The sequence below is a fragment of the Rhinolophus hipposideros genome, assembly GCF_964194185.1.
Source record: "Rhinolophus hipposideros genome assembly, chromosome: 9".
Classification (NCBI taxonomy): domain Eukaryota; kingdom Metazoa; phylum Chordata; class Mammalia; order Chiroptera; family Rhinolophidae; genus Rhinolophus; species Rhinolophus hipposideros.
The window spans coordinates 29,963,586-29,973,487 of NC_138055.1; the positions used below are offsets into that span (position 1 = coordinate 29,963,586).

At 38.1% G+C, this 9,902-nt stretch overlaps 1 protein-coding gene across 10 annotated transcripts in view; it reads right to left on the reverse strand.

Moving 5' to 3' along the window:
• The window catches only part of EPS8 (EGFR pathway substrate 8, signaling adaptor), a 172,650-nt gene extending 171,679 nt beyond the window's left edge, over positions 1-971 (reverse strand). For 7 of the 10 annotated variants that reach the window (XM_081059472.1, XM_081059474.1, XM_081059470.1 and 4 more), the window contains exon 1: positions 656-948. The gene's annotated coding sequence lies outside the window, so the exon portion shown is untranslated. Of the gene's footprint in view, positions 1-655 lie in introns of all 10 variants that reach the window. The other 3 variants (XM_081059465.1, XM_081059463.1, XM_081059461.1) reach the window with 2 other exon arrangements.
• Between the last annotated feature and the right edge of the window lie 8,931 nt (positions 972-9,902).

The window sequence follows — 9,902 nt, forward strand, 5'->3', positions numbered from 1 at the left end:
GTGAGCTTTGGAGGAGCACGCAGAGTCTCCACGGGTGGGGAAATACGCCCACAAGGCGTGAACTGACAGAGACACCCGTAAGGCCTTCTTCCCATAAGTACAATGATGAGTAAAGTGGAGCGAGCTAAGAAAGTCAACAGGAATCAGAAGTGACAACTCATCAAAAATAATGAGCTATATGAATCTGAGGACGTGTGCGATGGTGGGCCCTGGCCCCAGAGTGTCCCTTTGAACAGACCTCCCCCGAATGGGGGTGGGGAGGGCAGCGCTGGAAACGCCAAGTCTAAGATAAACGGCGAGGAGAAGACTCGCCGTGCGGTCGCCCCACCGCGCAGACGAGCGCAGGTGTACCTGCGGAAGCTCAGGTTACCAGGAAATATTACGGGGACACTGTGCCTCTTCTCTGCCCACCGTCCCCGGAGCCCGCGGCGCGGCGGGCGGCCGAGGGTGGACACCGGCTCCGGGAGCCCCGGGAGCGGCGCGCGGACGCGCACACCTGGCTCTCCCGACACCAGTTGAAAGCAGTCAAAGTGAATGAAGGCGGACGCGGCGCCTGGCACCGCTCCACCCAAGCACACAAAGGCGGAGTTTTAAAATCCAGGCAGAGGTCAGACCGTCGGACGCCGGCGGGCGCCCTTCCCCGAGGGGCTCTTACCTCGGATCCGCCTTCGGGGCCGCGGCTTCCCCTGGAGGCGCCTGGAGCCCAGGCGAGGCAGGAGGTGGCCGGGAGCAAGCCCCCGACGTGGCCGGCCGGCGCCCTCCCGAGGCTCCGCGCGCCGCCACGCCGCTGTGTGCGCCCAGCTGCGGAGAAGCGACCTCCCCGGCGAGCACAGCGCAGACCGAGCGCTCCCCGACACCGCCTCGCCCGCCGCAGCCTGGGAGTCTGGCTCTGCCCGCCCGCGAGCCCGCTCAGCAGCTCGCAGCCACGGCCGGCCGCGCGCCGCGCATGCCCAGTACCCTTGTGAGCCGCCAGCGAGCGAGCGCGCGGGAGCGCTCCCTGCGGCCAGCAGCCGACTCCGCTCTCCGGGTCTTGCCTGCAGCCGAGCCCCGGAGTATCTGGTCGACCCCCAGCGCTGGGAGGCAAACAGGCTGGTGGGACCCGGTGGGCGGGAGACGGGCCGGAGCAAAGGAGGCAGGGCGCCGCGCCCAGTTATCCAGATTGCGATCAAAGCCGGACCAAGGTTGCGGGCAGCCGACAGGTTTTCCAGAAGTGCCCTAGCAGGACTGACTAGCAGCTGGGAGTCACGGATAGAGCGGTTCGCCCCCGGGCAAGATTTGATGCCCGGGGTCCTGGTGCACAACTCAAGGACACTGTTCTGTGGGCTATAAGCCCATAGGACCCGCCAGCTTTCATCTTCCTTCTGGGGTCCTCCAACCTATTCCACCACTTTTGTCGCTGCCCTCTTTTTTGTCTTCTCAACTCGCTGTAAACTGGTGGCATCCAAGGGCCTCCATTCGGTCCCTGGGAGTTTCCCAACTTCCTGTCCTTAGCTCCAGCCAGCAAGTCCAGACCCGCTTCACACCTGACCTGGATCACATTTTTCACGTTGCTCTTGCCAAGAGTTTGATGTGGTTTGAAGTAGTGGAAGCTTCTTTCAGTTAGTGCCTCGGTTAGTAACTTAACCAACCCTGTAACATTTGCCTCCTTCCTGAGTAACTCACCGAACCACTAAATGAGAAGTCTCTGATCTGTGAGCATTGTAATTTTTTTTACTGTTAAAACACTTCATTTCTCAAAGCTATGCTCCCCTCCTGTTCTAACTTTTCAAAAGTCAATTGACTTCCAGAAGTCAACGAAAAACTATAAAGTTGATTAAAATAGATTGGACCTGCTTGTTTTGTGAAGCAAGGATAAAGCAGTGAGGGGAAAGGAGGTTTTAGGCCAAAGTGGAAATGAAAACCATTATGCTCAAGTTGGCATAGGTCTTACGTCCAGTCCCCTATCTTAAGCAGGAATCCTCTCTCCAATATTCCCTCTACACCACCTTCCACCTGAATCTTCCCAATGTTGGAAATCTCTACTTTTCATCAATTTATGTATAATCATGATTATTTATTGAATATTTACCCATGCCAGGAAATAAGCACTTTTTATATATTATTTCTAATCCTTAAAATGAGATAGTTTATTATACCTATTTAGCACGTGAGGAAAATGAAGCTCCGAAGTTTCATTCCTTTTGCTAAAGCCGATACTGACCTCAAATTTAAAATTTAGATCTGCTTAACTCTAAAGCCTACATCATTTGATTTGTGAAGATCAAATTAACTTCTTTGAACTTATATGACTGCTGCGGGTTCTGGTCCTATAAGTTCTAGTTGGAGGCGGTGTCGGGGAGTCTCCGTCTGCGCTGTGCTCACCGGGGAGGTCGCTTCTCGGCATCTACACAAAATTAATCTTTCTTTATAGACTTTGAAAGCGTTGAAATATTTCAAGCAAACTGTTACGTAGCTACCAGAAGATCTGCTAATACTTTCCCCTTCTTCAAAATCTCTGGTTCTTTTCACTATTCCTCAAATGGCATGGTGAGCCCTTCTAACTACACTCTTTTCCCTGCTCTGAATGTGCTTTAATTTTTCATTCTCAAATTGCGCACTCAGAAAGAAACACAATATTCAAATACAGTGTACCAAGAATTAAGTCATAGACTGATCAGTAGCCCCTTTGATCAAGCACACTCTGCCAATAAGGCATCTCGAACCTACATTAATTAGGTTTTTCTTTTAGCAAACATATTACCTAGAAGCAAAAACATAAAAAATCCCAGTCTATTACACATGGACTACAATTAAATCACGCCTTCCACCTTACATAGTCTATACTTCTATAATTCTGTATGTTTAAACATAATATTTTTCTTTTATCTTTATTAAATCACATCTTGTTTGTTTTAGGACATAGTTTCAGATAAGGAAATGTTATAGTAGTGATCATTTTTAACTTATAATATCGTAAATTTAATGAACATGCCATCTTTGTTTCCACCTAGGTCTAATAAAAAAAAAAAAAAAAAAACATAACGTAAGACAGGATTAGGTAAGAGCCGTACAGCCCACCATCCAAAACCGTCTCCAAGAAAACAATCATTGATTAACCAACACTTCCAGATCAAACACTTTAGTTCATGTAATATACTATAAGGATTTCATGGAAGTTTTTCTAGATGCTTTGCTGAAATAAAAATGCATTGTCTCTAGCATCACTAAATCTACCAGTCCAACTAACTATTAAAAAAAAAAAAAAGAGCAAAGCTAGTTAAACAGGATCTGTTTCAAATTAACCTGTTCTGGTATCAGTGATCCCCTCTACCTTCTTTTCTAAGTGCTTCGAACGATTGCTAACAATCTTTTATACTTTTGTTAAGAATCAATGTCAAACTTATTTAGTTATAGTGTCACCTATAGTGTCATAAGTTTTTCACTTTTGAAAATCTCATTTGTTAATGTTGCTATGTGGGATAAAAATGATGTAGGACAGAATGAAAGCAGATAACATGGAATGAATGGAGCATTCAAAATGTGGAATGAAGCAGCAAAACTTGAGGAACAGATAGAGTCTACAGCTGTGTATAGAGGCTAAGTACAGAAAATGTGAAGAAATTATAATGGCTGAATGTTATATGGAGAATTAGAGCTATATCTAAAATACCCAGGAGTCAAATGTATTCTTCAAACACCCCTCTTAACTCCAATACCTAAGTCTGATGTATGAGTATCATTTAAGGACTACTGTGCACAGCTCTGTAGACTCAGAATATTAAAGCCTAAAAATGCAAACCATATCAGTGTATACATCTAAAAAACTTATACTGTAGTTTAGAATATTATTTTTATGATCTAATCTAAATCCTCTAAGCATATCTTGATTGACAAGTAATTTCATCTTGGCTACTGCCATCATTATTATTTGGCATTTTGGAGAGAAAAAAGCCAAATTACTTGGATTATTATCTTTTCTTTCATTTTAGGAGGTGCTTGGGATTGCTTCTTTCTTTGTAACTGATGTTTATATTGATTTATTGTTTGTTGTATATTGATTGTATTATTATTATCGTTCTTTACATTCATTTGAGTGTAACAAATTCACAAATGTTAAAAAGCTTTATTTTATTCTATACCATATAACTAGATGTGTGAAAATTTTGAAGCATGAAGAGAAGTGAAATATTATTAATGAAGAGATTTTCCAAGTATAACCTCTACTTCACCTGCAAGATGCTTTTTTAGTCAAAAATAAGTAAATGACAACACCCCTCAGAAATGGACAGATCCAGAAGGTAGAAAATTAGTAAGACCATAGTTGAACTCAATAACCATCTATCAACTGGATATAACTGACATCTATAGACTACTTCATCCACAAAAGCAGAACACATATTCTTCTCTAATTCACATGGAACATTCACCAAGATAGACCACATTCTGGGTCATAAAACACACCTTAAGTAATTTAAAGATATAGAAATCATATGATATCTGCTTTCAGACCACAATAGAATTAAACTAGAAATCAATAAGCGAAAGATAACCAGAAAATCCCAAATTGCACAGAAATTAAACAACACACTTCAAAATAGTACACAGTCAAAGAAGAAATCTCAAGGTAAATTTAAAAATATTTTGAACATCAAAATGCTTTGCTGCATGTGGAATGCAGCAAAAGCAGTGTGTGAAGGGAAATTTATAGCACTAAATATATATGCCAAAAAAGAAGACATAAAAGCAGCAATTTAAGTTTCCATCTTAGGAAACTATGAAAAGAAGAGCAAATTAAATTCACAGCAAGCAGAAGAAAAGAAATAATAAGAACGAAAGCAGAAATCAATGAAATTGAAAAAAAGAAAACAATAGAAAAAAATCAACACAAAGACAAAAACTGTGGTTCTTTGAAAGATCAATAAAATTAATACCTCTAACTAGATTAAGGAAAAAAAAGAGGACAACAATTACTAATATCAGAAATGAAAGAGGGGACATTACTACAGATCATATGGACATTAAATTAATAATAAAGGACTACTATAAACAACTCTGTCCACAAATTTGATGAAATAATTTGAACCAATTCTGTGAAAATTTAATTTGCCAAAATTCACACAATAGACAATTTGAAGAGGTCTATCTGCCAAAGAAATAGACAATTTGAATAGGTCTATCTGCCAAAGAAGAAGAAGACAATTTGAAGAGGTCTATCTGCCAAAGAAATAGACAATTTGAATAGGTCTATCTGCCAAAGAAGAAGAAGACAATTTGAATAGGTCTATCTGCCAAAGAGATTAAATCAATAATAGCATTTCAAAATAGAAAGCACAAGGCCAAAATGGGTTCACTGGTGAATTCTACTAAACATTTAAGGAAGAAATTATGCAATTCTCTCTAATCGCAGAAGACAGAAGCAGAAGCAATACTTTCTAACTCATTTTATGAGGCTATGACCCTAATACCAACATCAAGCAACACTATACAAGAAAAGAAAATTGTAAAAATATTGTTAAGGAAAGAAAACTACAGACCAATAGCTCTCAGGAACATAGGTGAAAAAATCTTTAACAAAATATTAGCAAATAAAATCCAACAATATATAAAAGGAATTATGCATCACGACCAGGTGGGATTTAACCCAGGATGTAAGGCTGGTTCAACATTTGAAAATCAATTGATGTAATCCATCACATCAACAGGCTAAAAAAGAAAAATTGCATGATCATATCAATAGATGCATGAAAAGCATTTGACAAAACCCAACACCCAGTCATCATAAAAACTCTCAGTAAACTAGGCATAAAAGGGAAGTTCCTCAACTTGATCAAGAATATCTATCGAAAAAGCCTACAGTTGACATCATACTTAATGGTGAAAAACTGAATGCTTTCCCACTAAAATCAAGTACAAGGCAAGGATGTCCCCTTTTACTACTCCTTTTCAACATCATATTGGAAGATGTAGCTAATGCAATAAGACAAGAAAAATGAAATAAAATGTATGCAGACTGGAAAAAAAGACATATGTCTTTGTTTACACATGAAATGATTATCTATGTATCAGACACCCAAAAATTGCCAAAAACCCCTCTTAGAACTACTAAACAATAATAGTATGGTTACAGGATACATGGTTAATACCGTGTTTCCCCCCAAAAAAGACCAAGCCAGACAATCAGCTCTAATGCATCTTTTGTAGCAAAAATTAATATAAGACCTGGTATTATATTAATTATATTATATTTATTATATTATATTATATTATATTATATTAATCCAGTAATATATTATAGTAAAATAATACCAGGTCTTATATTAATTTTTGCTCCAAAAGACGCATTAGAGCTGATTGTCTGGCTAGCTCTTGTTTTCGGGGAAACATGGTATACAAGTCAATTGCTTTCCTATATACCAGCAATGAAAAGTGGAATTTGAAATTAAAAACACAATACCATTTATATTAGCACCCCCATAAATGAAATAATTATAAATCTAACAAAATACGAACAAGATTTATATGAGGAAAACTACAAAACTGATGCACAAAATCAGAGATGAATTAAATATATGTACAGATAGTCCATGTTTGTGGATAGGAAGTTTCAGTATTGTCAAGATGTCAGTTCTTCCAAACCTGATCCATAGATTCAATGCAATCCCAATCAAAATCCCAGAAAGTTACTTTGTGTATATTGAAAAACTGATTCTAAAGTTTGTATGCTAAGGCAAAAGACAAAAAATATCCATCGCAATATTGAAGGAAAAGAACAAAGTTGGAGGACTGCTACTTCCTAACTTTAAGACTTTCTATAAAGCTACAGTAATCAAGACAATGTGGTATTGGTGAAAGAAAAGACAAATAGGTGAGTGGAACAGAATAGAGAGCCCAGAAATAAATGCACATAAATATAGTCAACTGATCTTTAACAAAAGAGCAAAGGCAATACAATGGAGCAAAAAAGGTTTCTTTAACAAATGGTTCTGGAACATCTGGACATCCAAATGTGAAAAAAAATAAATCTAGACACACACCTTACACCTTTATAAAAATTTACTCAAAATAGATTACAGACTTAAACGTAAAATGCAAAACTGTAAAACTAGAAGATAACATAGTTGAGAAAACCCAGATGACCTTAGGTCTGGTGATGGCTTTTTAGATATAGCACCAAAGGTGTGATACACGAAAGAAGGAATTGATAGATAACCTGGACTTCATTAAAATTAACAACTTCTGTTCTGTGAAAGACAATGTGAAGAGAATAAGAAAACAAGACACAGACAGGGACAATACAAAAGAGACATTGTATGTTTTGTATTTTTAAGATAATTGTACTGCTCATTCCATAGAACTAGAAATTTGTCATTTGAAAACAGCACTTATTTCACTATTTACAAATTTTTCGAATCACATCTAGGCTTTTTATTGTTTTACTTGTTTCTAAGCAAGAAAGCAGACAAGAATCAAAGGAGAAAAATAAAATAAATGTGGAAAAAGTAAACCTTCAAAAAATCATCCATTTTAAATTATAGTGTAGCCATAAAATGCAATTCGATCTCATAATTGAAAAGAATGAAGTGGTGATACTAACTACTAATTTGGACAGACCTCAACATATAGCCAAGTAAGGTGAAAAGGCAAGTAGCAAAACACTATGTAGCATAAATTAATTTATGTAAAAAGGAATAACAGCTATAGAAATATAAGCCAAATTTTAACAACATTTTTATGAGGGGAGGGTGACAATGTAGCTAAGAGTTACTTTCACTATTTAGTTAATACATTTCTATAGTATTTGAATTTTTAACTGTAAACCTGTATTATTTTGGAGCAGAGAAAATTAAACAGTAATATTTTATTGTCTATTGTGTGTTTCTGAATTGTTTACTGTTGCTACAATTCAGCTAGATTTTTTAAATGTCCATTGCTAATGTCTAAAGTTGTGTTTCCGTGTCCTTAGGTTTACTGAGCTAGAATAACCCTCAGGCTATTTAACAATTCCCCTGGGGGACACTCATTGGCATTGCAAACACAGACTCTGTTCCTTAAACTGGCACCCAAATTTTTGTCTTCATTGACAGCAGAATCCTGGGGGGGAACAAAAAACAAAACAAAACGATTACAAACTTGGATGGCTTTAAGAAAGCAAATTCACATCTCTGAATAACTTTCTCACTCAGATATCCTGAAGCTCGAAAAAAACTCAAATTAACCTTAAAGATAATTTTCCTAATAATAGTGCATAATTCCTAGTTACAGCAAGGCAAGAGCAAATACGTGCCCCAGATTCCAAGTTTAATTTCATCTTAAGGTACACACACACACACACACACACACACACAAAATCTCTAAAGTGTACCATAAACACTTGTTTACTTTCCAAATATCACTACAATTTTCCTTTCCTTTAATGAATACTTTCTAAAAATGCAAGGTTTTCAATGCATTTCCCACCCTTTCTTATCTTCTTTAAGCATAGCATTTCTTATTAACTATAGTCATTATGTGTGTTCATGACTGTATCACACAGGTGCACAACCCCTTATCCCAAACCCATGCAACCGGAAGTTTGGGTTTTGTGAAGGAACGTGGTGCTTATATTCATAACACCGTCAGCAGGGTCTGTGATCAACACATTACTTCTGCAGCAAAGCCTATTTATATAAATTGGAAGTAGCTTCATATCAGTTCAGATCAGATTTGCTGCGAAACAAGTTCAAGTCAGGTCAGGTTTGTCACCAAATGCAATTTGAAAAACAACGAACAACTTTTTTTAAAAATTAAGAGTTTTTTTATTTGACTTGTAGATAAAGTTTTATGCACCTGCATGGTAGTGCATTGTTTGCCTTGTACTCAGAGGCCCTAGAAGCCACCATTTTGAGTACTCAGTGTCTGCTTCTTTAAATCTTTCTGCCTCCTCTGTGCAGTCAGGCATGCTTCCATCCATTTGTTTTTTTTTTTGTTTGTTTGTTTTTTTGCTGTGACTTCATCTACTACCTTCCTGCTCTGACAATTTATTACTTTTAATCTTCTGTGGCTTAAATAATAATAACCAAATTATTATAATCACGTATGAAATTAGAATAAGTAGGTTTTGCATAAGGCACCTACAAGTTACTTTATAAGATATATAATTTTTTGCTCACATTCTTGATAACACTTATTTCAACAATTTAGAGGCTTTTTGTTTGCTAATGATTGTCACCTATGTTCACAATTTTTGAGATTGCTATCTTTAAAAGAATAACTCCAACTTCTTGCACTAAAAAGGAAAAAAATACAAAAACAAATATAGCATCTCATTTTATAGCTGTCACCTGCTTTTAGGAACTTACATCTTGTGAAAAATCATGGTATTCTAATATATGACCTTTCGGTCATATGAAAATAGACTAAAATCTAAAGTTTATTTACTCTTGTTATTACACAAAAAAACAGGTTGTGACAATAAATATTAAAATATTTATAAAACCTTAAAGTACAATCTCAGGGTGGCATTTCTAAATAATCACAGTCAGTTGTCAGTATTTTTCTTCTCTGCTCAACTTGCATCTCATCCCATATTCTGATCCTACCCTGTGCATTTATTTTCATTTATTCATCTGCCTGGTGGGAGCCTTCCCACAGCTCTAATATATAGAGTCCTTTGGTGGCATTGCTCACACAGGCTGCACTTATCACTGCAACACATAAGAACCCTAGAGAAGTGGCGGGTTCTGGCTGATAATCAGTACAAGAATGCTCATGAATCAAGATTCCAGGAGGGAAGTACCCAAAGCTGGTAAAACATCGATACCAGGAGCTAAGAGAGAGGTGATGAAAGCAGATTATTGAGAGCAGTGGGAGCCCAGAGACCCAATCTGCTGACTCAAGCATAAGAAAGCATCTTAAGGGCCTCTGACTCATCTGTTCAGCAAAGG